This window comes from Harpia harpyja, chromosome 19, assembly GCF_026419915.1.
Source record: "Harpia harpyja isolate bHarHar1 chromosome 19, bHarHar1 primary haplotype, whole genome shotgun sequence".
Taxonomy (NCBI): Eukaryota; Metazoa; Chordata; class Aves; order Accipitriformes; family Accipitridae; genus Harpia; species Harpia harpyja.
The window spans coordinates 1,392,161-1,404,475 of NC_068958.1; the positions used below are offsets into that span (position 1 = coordinate 1,392,161).

The following is a 12,315-nucleotide window of genomic DNA, read 5'->3' on the forward strand; positions in this document are numbered from 1 at the left end:
TTTCTCTAACACTACGTGGCCATTCTCTCTCTGTGTTTCGGTGCTGTTAAAATGCTTTTCATAATGACCGTGGTAACCTACTGATGATTCTGGATTCCTCTGCTTTGGCAGCTCCCCGAGGCAGCGAGCACGCACTGGTGAAGCCACAGGTGACTGATGGAAAGGAAGGTGCTGCAGCAGTAACGCGGTTCATGCCCTTTTGTTGGTCTAGTAGAACTTGGGTTTGCTGAGCATTTTCGGACGTGTCATGATGTTGGCATTCGGAGCCCGCCCTGGGACACAGAGGAGGGGAGGGGTGGGTCAGAGGTCCCGTTTGGGCATTCTTGACAGGGATTTCTATAGAATTCACCCTCAAGGGCGATGAATGCGTAAATGGAAAATGAAAATGAAATGAAAAAACAAATGACAGTTACACGGAACTCATCCAAAAGGAAGCAATTTGAAGAAAAAAAAAAGGTTAATACGCTGCTTGAATGGTGACCCAGGCTCGTATCGGTGTCACGCAGCTGCTATTGATGTGGATGAAGAAGTTCCCACCTCCTTGTCATGAGTGTGAAGGAGATAGCTCCTATCTGCTGTCCGTTCTGCCCACAATAACCATTCTAGTAACTTCTCCAGTTTCCAGACAGCTTCCTTTCTGTCTCCTCTTTCAAAGATTATCTTTCACTTCTTGAGTCACTTGATGATTCTTCTAAAACATAGTTGATACTATTGTTAAAATATGTGTTCTTGTGCATATTGGGGTATGAATGTGCTTCTGAGCAGTCAGTTATGGGTCGCACTGGCTGAAAAGCATACAATATCTTTGATCCTATTTATGAAAAAAAAAAATTAAACTATAAGAGCATCTGCAGTATGGTCTTTACAAGCCATCTGAATGACTACTGAACTCTAGGAGCTTTTACAGACTCCTGTGCATGGCTTCATGGACCTACTGTACTTCCCAGGCCCCGTATGGTGCCCAAGTAATGAAATCTTTTAATATAATATCCTTCTGTTTTCTGCTAATGCTTTATTCTTAAGGCTTGCTTTAAAAAAACAAACACGTGGGGAAAATTGTATTGTTTTCAATATAAATGTTTTTACATTTAGGTCTATAGCCTAGATTGGATTCCAGCCTAGCGCTCTTGGTACATTAGAAATCCTGAATTAGCAGTTACTTAGTGCTGTGTGCCTAATACAAGATTGTGATAATTTTAAAACTTTAGTAACTAAGAGTCAGAAGTCCTCCGGTAAACCAGTTCTAAGGTTTGCAGAAATAATATAAAAGTCCTCAAATATGAAATGTTAGCATCTAGAAAAAGAAACAGTGTTTTGTCACAGTGTATAAACATAATCGTTTGCCAATCTCCAGAAACCTCTTTCTGTCTCCCATGTCAGAGGTGATTGTCAAATGGTTAAGTTGCTTGAATATTTTGAGGCTCGTCCTAATTATATTGCTCTCATTATCAAAACACTAGGTCCTGTTCAGTTGGATGTACATCGCGATTACTAAATTAGAACCATGTTTCACTAAATCTATGGAAAACATCATTTCCCATTGGGAAATGAACTGCTGGAGCAGTCGTGGAGAACAAGTTCCCCAGGCAAGGGCACCGCAGCCGAGGATGTTCTGCCGTGCCGTTCCTGCAAGCAGGAGCTGGGCCCTGCAGGACCCTGTCAGTTATGATGGCGCTGGGAGGAGGAGGAGGTGGGGGTTTGACCCAGTTTTCGACCCTTAAGCCATTTTACAATACTGTAATCAACTTTGTGTTATATTTTGCTGCATAAAATTTACCCAAGTCAAAAGGAAAAAGCAATGGAGATCTCTTGAGGCATCTAAAAGACAGGCAATGCTGGTACTCCCTGGTGCTTCTCCCAATTATTCTTGAGTCTTTCTGGCAGTTCCCATCCTGGAGAAAGGCTGTGACAAGACAGGGGAAGGAGGAAGGAAGAATCTTCCAGTAAGTTTGCTCAGATCCAATGTGCTTGACCCAGACAGGCAAGCATCTGCGTCAAATGTGTCTCATTTCTCTTGATACCTTAAAGCCCAGCAAGCTAAGAAGTGAGGGCTTAAATGATAGATACTTGTCTTTTTCTTCCCCTATATCACCTTTACTGTAGCTCCAGAGAAATTCGGAGTGTTAATCTGAATGTAGGATTTGTGACTGTTTGGGACACTCTGCTGTTTTGTGAATAATTGCTTTCCTGGCTGCGCTTCTGATGAACGCTGGCTGCCCTGTCACCGCAGTGGCATCAGGAAAAGGGCAAGACTGGCTTACTACGGTCATCATCCGCATCGACATTAACTTTGCTAATGGGTGAAGCGTACATGAGAAACGCGGCAGCAGGAATATTTAGAAACCAGAAAGTCATCTCTTAGCAGAGATGCAGTTTGACAGTGGGGTGAAGAGGAAGCAAAGGGGCTTAACTGATAGAGACGCCTTCAGAAAAATTCATGATGATACAGTGTTTGACCATCCATTCATTGACTGATTGCATTTTATTAAAATGTTACAGCAGCCTTCAGTGCGAAGGCCAGCACTTTTCACTACAGAATAGTTCCCAGAGTTGAGGGCTGTGCCAAGCCTGAGTTACTGCTCTTTGGTATGGAGTGGAAGTGCCATCCTCTTGGTAGTGAGGTACGAGGCCCTGGCCACTATTTTTCCTTGGCTCTCATTTCTGGAGAGTGTGAATTTAGTCGTGCAAAACCAAAAAACGTCGTGACTGAGTGAGCAGATCCTGGCTCTGACAGAGGAGCCTGGAGTCCTGCACTGCACAACCTTGCCTCTTCCACCGACCTGCTACGTGGCACTGCGCTGGTCAGAGCAGCTGGGTTATCCTCTTATCCCTCCCCGTTGCTGTTCCTCTTCCTTTCCTTGGGTAATTGAAACCTCTCTATTATCGAGTTTATTCAGACAAGATTGTAAAACAAAGTATTTAAGAAAATAGTTTGGAAAAAGTTAATTTGGGTCAAAGAGGGATTAACTGAGGAAATTGTTTCTGCTTGTACATCCTTCTGCTAAGAAGCAAGCAAGGAAAAGCTTGAAAATAAACCTTGTTGAGCCCACTTTGGGGAGTTATTTTGTATGCGCCCTGTCCTTTCGGTAGCTGTCATTACTTAAATCCATCTAACTCAATGAGGAAGGAAGGAGATTCAGTCTGAGAGCAAACTCAAAGTGAAAAGATTTGGCCAGGGGCATGATGAAAGGGATAAGTGTAGGTAGAACGGGATTAAACAGAAGTATTCTTGGTATTGATCACACGGTTCAGAGGCCGCTACTCTTAACACACTTTGCAGTCTTATTTAAAGCTAAGCTTGTTATTCTTTTGCATGAAAAAGGAAGAAGAAAAACTGAGGCAGATAGAAATTGTTTGACAGAACTGACAGAATTTTATGAAGACTCACTGTTTATGAAAACTTCAGGAGCAGCATCATGGAAGGACCATGTCAGGAAGGACGTGTGGATTTGGAGCGGGTAATCGGAAGGAATTGTCCCCGTTAGCCTTGTCCGCAGCTGGCCGCTCCTCGGGCGCCGGGGCCGGAGCTGCCCGGCTGTCTGGTGGCAGCAGCTCACTGCTGGCATCCGGACGCTGCGCGGGAAGAGGCTTGGCTGCAGCATTTCCCCTGGTTCATCGTGCAGGGGGGAAGCAGTGACAAACAGCAATGGATTTCATTCTTGCTTTTCTGTGCATGTAGTTTCCTCTCTGCTTTAAAACCTCGGTTAAAAAAAGTAGCCTTTAAAAGTGGAATTACATGGGCCTTCCAAAGTATTCCCATTTACTACAGTTAAAATGTATTCTGTATCAAAACAGCGTAGTGTTTTATGCTATAGTTTGGCACAGAGACAGTTTACACTACGCGTTATGCACAGTCAGTTATTCTCACAACAGTGAGAGTTAGGGAGTAGCTTGAATTCTCTCACTCGAGGAGTAAACGAGAGGGAAAAATGAAGGCATAAGACCAAAACTAGGTAACAAGTCAGTGGAAGAGCCAGAAATGGGGTCTGCTAACTCTGTGCATGTATTTGTTTTTTAGGGTATGCTGCCAGTATTAATAACAAAAGAATTGGCTCAGTTTCCACATTTCAGCTATGAAAAATGCATGTCTGTATTCTTGTAATCAGGGGAGCACTTGTACTCAAAGAGAGTAACGCTGCAGGTTAGCACTCTGACAGTGTCCCTGTGGCTGTCTTTTTCTCGGTGGCTGTCACCTTCTGTAGTCATCAAGTGGATAAAGAATTTTTGTCATGCTGCTTCATGAATGAAGTCTGTGCTCTTAAAGAGCATAAGAATTAGCTCTGAAGTATGCATTATCACAAAGCCGATGATGATGTTGAAAGTCATAAAAACTAAAATATACTTTCACTCCATTTTCCATTTAAAAACTAAAATATACTTTCACTCCATTTTCCATTTCTCTTATCACAACCCTGAGGAGGTACAGAGTCTGGTTTTAGTTTGTCATGCTTTTTTTTCCCTGGCTGCTGCTAAAATGCTGGGGATTGTGGAGAGCTACCAGCCCTTTGCTTTTAGCATCATTCAAAAACCTTCCATTTAGAAACCATTCTGATATCTTGGTGGTTTTTTTCTTCTTCGTCTTTTTTTAACTACTAAGGAAATTTGCATGAAAATGGAATCATTGTTTCTGAAGAGTTCCATCTGCTCCTGCTGCTTATTCTGTAGCTGAAGTCATAATCCTCTGTTTGTGAAATTTCCCATTGAAGAGATTTTTGGCTTGTTATAGTTTCAGCGCAAAATTTCAGAACGGAGGAAATATAGATGCTTCACCTAAAAAAAAAAAAGAAAAAGCCTTGAGATGACATCAGAACTACAAGTGCATCTGCAGTCAATACACTGTAATTCTGTAGGGACTGAGTGCATAGGAAATAGGACAGTAAGTGAGGTGTGCAGGGCTTGGGGTGGGAAAATGCATTTCCTCACAGTGTCAGAGCTTAGGCTAGGTGTGATGAAGGAATAATAATTTTCTGGTTGGTTCAGTATATTAGTATTTCTTTTGGTTGAAGTCGAAGGGCAGGGTTGATTTGGGGTAATAGGAATGCTCAAACCAGCCAGAGAGAAACGAGCCAAGTCCCTTTAAAAGAGCTTTAGCCAGAAGGGAACTGCGAGGCTTCTTCCAAGCAGTTAGGAGGATCCATCGGATGGATATTCATTCAGCTGCTCTCACAGCCCTGTATCTACTTTGGAGGAATAGTCTGCAAATGAGAACAGGATTTTTTGTTGTTGTTCTAATTCCCTCTCTTCCTGGGATTTATGCGTTTTACATACATTTACGTGTAATGCCATGTTTGTGCGTGCCTGCATGGAAGTGCTGAACACCTTCTTCCAGTCGAAGCAGTGGGAAATGGAGAACCCTGTGGGCTGGGAGGTGACGCTTGTCCTGCTAGGACCTCTGTCGCTACGCAGAAATACTGCAGGAAAGTGGGTCAGGGCGAGCAGCGCTGGGAGCAGCCACGCGCCGCAAACCCACCGCAGAGGGCTGACGGCTCCCACCACACGAGGAGGGCAGCGGGTCACCCACCGTAAGGACCTGAGTGTGGACGGCGGTAACGTGTGTGGCTGCCATCAGCCTTCGTTCAAAAGATGCTCTGAGGGAATTAGTGACCTCATTTTGCATCCTCATTTACGGGATTGTTTTCTGCACCACGTGCGGTATTGGTGAAAAACATTGCATATGTATGAACTAGGCTGTGCTTTAAAGTAGGTAATACATAGTTCTGCTTAGGAAAAACAATTCATCTCAACCGTTTGGCATTTTCTCTATTAATTAAATTGCGGTGTGCACGTGCACCCTGTGTGCAGTACCTGTGCTCGAGGACTGCCTTATTAACCCTTCCCGGCATTGGCAGTTTCCAGAACAGCCTTCTCACCTTCATCGCTGCAAACTGAATTCACACACTACTCCTGCTCATCCCCTATGCTGTTGGCTATCTCATTCCCCGTGTGATGGCTATAATGGCGCATTCCTCCTTTTCCCAAGCAATGCCACGTGTGCAGTGCTCTGGAACTCCAGCAGCGGGAGATGGATCGACAGGTCACATCCCACTGAACACCGTCCCCTGGCTGGACACTCACAGGACTGCCCGTGCAGGTCCCTCGCTGGGCTGTCTTAGCTTCTCCCTGTCTGTTGGCTGCTGAACTCTCTACCCTTTGTAAAATGTCTCCGTATATTATCCCTTCATAGGAATTCATAGGAATTGGCTCCTTTAGGTCATTGGTCCACAGCTCTGCCTGCAGCTCAAGCGTAACGGTTTTTCAACTTTGTATACAAATCAGATGTATAATTTACCTCTTTAGGGACAAAGGATAGCTGATATCAACAAATCTGCATGCTTTGCATGCAGTCGTGCTTTGTAAGCTCCACAGGAAATATACTTAGCTAAACAAAGTCGTAATTATGTACAGCTTCCTACCTCTGTTTTCTTGCTGTTCTGTATCACGTTAGTGCTCAAGTACCGGTTATTTAGGAAAGCTTGCCTTATATGCCTCATCCCAATCAGTCTCTTGCTGCCTTGTTGCCAACTTCTTTTTCTCCTCCATCTTCTCTTTTATCTGTCCCTGGCCTTCAGAGCCTTTTAGAGAGGTAATTTAAGTCTTCTTGTCAGGTAAAGCCTGGCCACTAGTGCTGGGTGAGGCACTGCTCCGCTGCTCCCTGTGAGGATGGAGTTCAGCCGGGAGAGGCTGTCCTGCTCTGCCTAACAGCCATCTTTTCATCCCCAGGGTCTCATGGAATCCACAGTTCCTACTGTCTAACAGCTCTGTGTAGTTATCTCTGTGGTGGTGGTTTGCAGAGGTTTGTCTAGAGCTGGGGAGAAGACACTGGAGAAGGCTTGCAACCTCCCAGCTCAAAGCACAGCTCTCATGCTGATGGTTACAGACCCTGGCATCCCGCAAAATTAATTAGTTAGGCACAGATTGCAACAGTAGATATTGGCAGAGGATAATGGACTGTATTCTGTGGATATTGAATGCTTTTAGAGGAGAAGCTAGTACTGGACTTCAAGTATAAAGAAATACTAGCAAATTTAGATGTAGATACTGTTCTGAAAAATCTAAGAACATCGCTTCTTCAGGGGGAAAAAGCCTATGCAAAAGTTTGTGATCAGTTTTGGTACCTTCATTTTTGAGGGTCTCTTTCCCCTATCTGACAACCATAGGAAAACACAGGCATTTTTCAGATATGTTTAGCTTGCTAACGTGTTGGTTTACTTTTTCTTTGTTTTGTACTGCAGGTAAAGCTGTGAGCTCTGCTTCTTTCATGAGCGGTGCTGTAGCTTTTCTGTATGTCCTGAAGAGTTGGGTGGAAGACTGGCTATAAAATTGTGTTTGAGCCGCAATAGCATGTAAACGTTGTTCAAAACATAGGTGTTTGCATTATTAGCATATAAATCCTTTGTTTTTTCTTTTAAAATTAATTCCAGTTTTTATTTCTGTGCAGAAACATAACAGCTCACATGTATGATCCAAGTACAAATTCTGCACAGCTACAGCTAAGTTATAAATGAGACTAGAAATTACATGTAGCCCTGTGATTTAATTTTCTCTGACATATTGAGTCTATGTTTTAGCCTACAGAACTCCACAGCTGTGCCCTAATTCTCTTTTCCTTGTGATCTCAACATCGCTGCCTTTTAAGGCATTGCTATTCTTGGATCTCAGCAGGACACCATGTTAGACTGTCACCCTGCACTCGCTATATTGCCATTGCATAAAGCAGCTTCTCCCTGGACTTTCAGATTGTATGTGCAAGGAAAAGTTTGGAGCAATTTAGTGGGTGGATGAGGCTAGATCAGAGTACTTTATAGTCTACATGATAGTATATATTAAGGCATGGGTGTAGGGATTCCTTTGTGATTGCTGTCTGAGGGTGTAAGGAAAATGTTTATATTTTGTTACAAATAATAAGCAATAACGTAAATAGGTTTCAGCAAGACTTATATCCAGATGACAATTCACACAGAAAAAGATGGATGTCTTTTTTGCTTTAAATAAGAGGGTCTCTGCCCTGTGGGTATTTATATTCTGTTTTGTTAAGTGGCATTCATATCTATAGAAATAAGCCTAACTCTTGATTTAACCAAATATTGACTGTGTTTTAATTCCAGTGCGGCCTTTATCTAACATCCTGCATTTGCTCATATAAATGTAGTGCAAGCATATTTTGCTAAATTTGAGGTAGAAACTTGCTAGATGTGATTTAGCCTGTTCTAACACATGGCATGCCACCCTTCCTGTGCTCAGATATGTGAATCTGAACATTTAGAAAGTGCCTCTTGTGAGTAGCAAAGACTGTTTTCTGTAGTACGTGTGCTGCAAAGTCATCACAACACAGCACAAATAGCCCCGTATTTTCTGCTGATAAGACGACTGGTGGTAAGCACTGGGAGTTTTTTGTTTGCCTTGTTTTCAAGATACACAATAAAAAGACTAATGCAGATTTTAATTTTTAACTTTTAAAAAATGAGTAGGCTTATCTTAAATAAGCAACATGAAAATATAATACGATTGGAATTTCAAAAATTTAATGCTGAAATCCAGGAACTGTTGTTGGGGCAGATCATTTCAATTTCAAATCTGAACCCTTACATGTTTCCTCTAAGATCATCTCACATTTCTTACAGCACCTCGCGTTGGAGAGGATCCCTCCGGCTAAACCCGGGTGTGCTGCATTGTGGGAGTATTTATGGAAATCGTCGGCAGCCAGCGAGGCCGGCTGGATTTCAGCTGGCAAAGCGGAAGGCAGCCACAGAAGGGCAGTTTTGTCTGTCTGTCCTGCAGCAGCACACACAGACACGCTGCCGCAGCTGTGCCTCGGGTGCACCCGCTCCGCAGCCCCCTGAGAGGAACGGGGAGAGTTTGTTTGTTTTAGGTAATCTGCCATTTTCACATTCACAACAGAGCAAAGCCAGTAAAACCAGGGTAGTAGCGACGGGTTCCATGAAGTTTTAGTGTTTCTCTTGAGTTTGCAGCCATAAAGAGGACAGTCGTTCCAGCAGAGTGCAGCTCAGGACACGCTTAATGAGGAGAAATCAACCCCCCTAATTCAGGGGCCGTCGTCCCCAGGCAGTCATGGAGAAAGGTGGATTCCTTTGGTAGGAAATTGAGAGGCATCTGTTAAGTAGTAATCACTGTCCTAACTTGGGTATCCTCCGAACACGAGGTTCCTGCACAAGGAATTAAGGTCCCTGACTTCTGCTGGGCAGCTGCTTTTGAGCCGGCTGCTGGAAGAGATGCTGTTCTTTGCCGGCTGTGCAGAGGAACTTGGAGCCTCTTCACTTGCAAGGCATGAAAGTCAGAAATCTCTACAGTCTTGGTTCCAGGTCTGGTGGTCTGTTGCTTTTGGTCCTGTATATACACACACTGTTTCAGTAATTAACTTAGGCATTAACCTGCTCCTGCTATTGGATGTCATGCAAGCTCAATATTACTGAAAAGCCATTCCATCAGCTGTTGTCCAACACAGCATCATCTCAGACTCCTGCTTTTCCAGTTCAAGATGGTTTCCACATCATTTTGGCATCTGGTGGAAGAAAATGTAGGACTTTGAAAAGTTGGCTGAGCCTTTATGGACCTTGTCCCGAATCCTGCAGAACCTGACAGCAAATGCCGGTCTCAGGCTGGTTTCTTTCTGTTTGAAATCAATGGCCAAGCAGCTACAGCTCTCTGTGAGCATCTCTACCTCTTTGAGGGTACTTCATTTAGGATGGTTTCATTTCTTACCTCTGGAATCTAGTCCCCTGGCAATCTATTCATCAGTTTTCAGCAGGATCCAGGGGTGTGTAAATTGGTACCTGGGTAGGCGTAAAATGCACAGAGTTCTCCTCCCAAGATAACCTCTGCCTAGACTGTAAGGAATCAGCCAATTAACCATGGATGCTCTAGACACAATTTGCTGGATAACTTGTATTTACAAATTGCAAGTACATGAATTTGTTCAAGCACATTTTATACTACTTGTTGCCTTTAAGCTGTAGCTGCTGCCCATTTCTTCTGTTTGTGCAGCTTCTACTGCGGCAGACCTGGTTACAGCTTCCAGGCCATAATACTGAATACTATGGAGCAGCAGTGATGTTACAACCATCTTCAGAAGTGAATCACAGACATATAAAAAACAAAATAAAAAAGTGAATGATAATGGAAGAATGCTGTCGGTAGTGGAACTTGTTGAGGAATTCAGGGTGCGGTGTCGGATTATGATTAAAAAGGACAAATGAAAAATATAAACCACTTTTATGCACCCTGAATTCACAAATGCCCTCAAAACATCTGTGGCTGTTTTGAGAAGAAATGTAAAGGCCAAGAAACCCTCTTGACGGTGACAAGCTGCATAAAGAGAAGCCATTTGGCTTTACTGCTAGCACTGCGTTTCAGAGGACGTGGGAGAGCGCTGGTGGGGGTCCGAAAGGATTTGGACGTGGAGAATTATTTTAAATAGAGAATTAAATGTCTTTCTCTAAAATAAATGTATATTTTACTTAAGAAAAAAAAAAGTTAAAAAGCGAGAAGGCTTAATTTTAGTATTTGTAATTTGTTGTTTACTCTGCATCTGCTCTGGCCACTGTCTGAGACCAGGTCAGGGCTTGCAGGGAGCTGGCGCAGTCTGCCCCAGCACAGCCCTGTTCATGTTTAGGTTACCTTCTTTATGGAAGCACCATGGGAACAGTACATTGATTTTAGATACACTATTAATACAAATGTGAGTGAGGTCACGATAATTAGTAGTTATTATTGTTTGGATAATGGACATCCCAGGTCTGCTCAAACAGCTGTATTAAAAAAAAGTTGAGAAATAGATGTGAAAAAATGAGGAAGGAAGAAAATAATCACTTTACAAACCAAAAAATGATTCCAGCAAAAATGCATTTCTGAATCTTGCAGAAATAAAGCCTGGAGTCTGTGGTCTGTGCCCACCCTCTGCCCTCCCGTCACCACGAGCACACAAAGGCAGAGCTGTTAATTCTGCTCATCTCCACTCCATCCTGCCACTTCCACTGATGGTGTCATCCAGCGGCACGTAAGGATTCAAGAGCTCCACAAAAAGGGATGTTATGAGCAGAGCAGTAGCAGACTGGCCTGGTCCTGGATCCACGGGCCCCGTCTATGTTTAGATGCCTAAATGAAACAGGCTTCTGTGGTCAGGGCTGCTGACAGGAAAGAAAAAGGGGAAAATAAAAATGTGTGTAGGGAAGTGTTGCGGGAAGAGCTTTCCACAACATTCATGGGCTCTTAATGTCCTGAGGACAAAGTTAGAGTTAATTCAAAGAAATAAAATCTCTTGGATAGCTATGACAAAACATAGCATTGTTACATTACATTTAATGTATTTTAATTGACTCTGGTTTTGTCCCCCGTCGGTTTTATAGTGCTGTCATCTGGAAGACAAAATATAGAGCTATGCTTTCCCAGCAGAGCTGTGCTTGTATCTGTACTGGTTGTATATAGAAGACCAGACTTCGTGTGAACTGGATAATTACCCTGTAAATGAACCAGAGCAAATGTAGGCTTGTGAAGTATCTTCTAATGTGAGTAAAATATTGACTAGCTACCAATTAAGTTAGCATGAGGCTGTATCATGTGGAAGATAGCGTGTGAAGCTGTAGTTAGACTGTATTGTGAGACATATGTACATAGGGATCAACCTGATATCCAAAAAATTAGTTCCACCATGTGGAGTAAGTTCTTGACTCCGAAGCAGACACTTGGCACAGAGCAGATCCTCTGCTGCTGAACCAGGGAAGTAGCTGGTAATTAGAGGCTCATCTTCCGTGAATCAGCCACAAAAGAAAATGAGGGCACATTTTTTGAATGGGCTTGATGAAAACAGAGGGATATTGGGATTAGACATTCTTGATTTCTTCTCTGGGTTTGGAGGAGAGTGTGATTTGTCATGCTTCCTTCTGAACTGCCATTGTTGGTGCACCCTGCTTAGCCCTCTTCCTGTCTACTCAATTTGTTTGGTGGTTGTTGGGGCTCTTTTTGTGCAAGATGACCACTTTTCTCAGTTTCTCCTTCTTTCCTCCCCATTTGTGAAATTAAGGGAAATTCCTTAGTACACAGAAGACCCTGTTTATCTTTGAGCTACCTAGTTATGTAGAGCGGTTTTATGGCTACAGGAATTTCATCCTGAAAATGTGTTGCAGTCCTGGGGATTCATGTTATGAACAGCCAGCTGTAGCTGTTACCAATATGTGGTAGCTTTCCTCCTCAAGTACATTGTCTTATTACCATAGATTTAAATATTTGATTTACAAAATGTTGCTGCCTGATACTCCAGTAGTATCACGTAAGACACATCACAATAGATACCGAGTTTAA

General features: G+C 43.1%; 1 protein-coding gene across 3 annotated transcripts in view; it reads left to right on the forward strand.

The window, feature by feature from the left end:
- NR6A1 (nuclear receptor subfamily 6 group A member 1) overlaps positions 1–12,315 on the forward strand; it is a 101,986-nt gene that overhangs the window by 45,940 nt on the left and 43,731 nt on the right. The gene's annotated exons all lie outside the window — the stretch shown is intronic.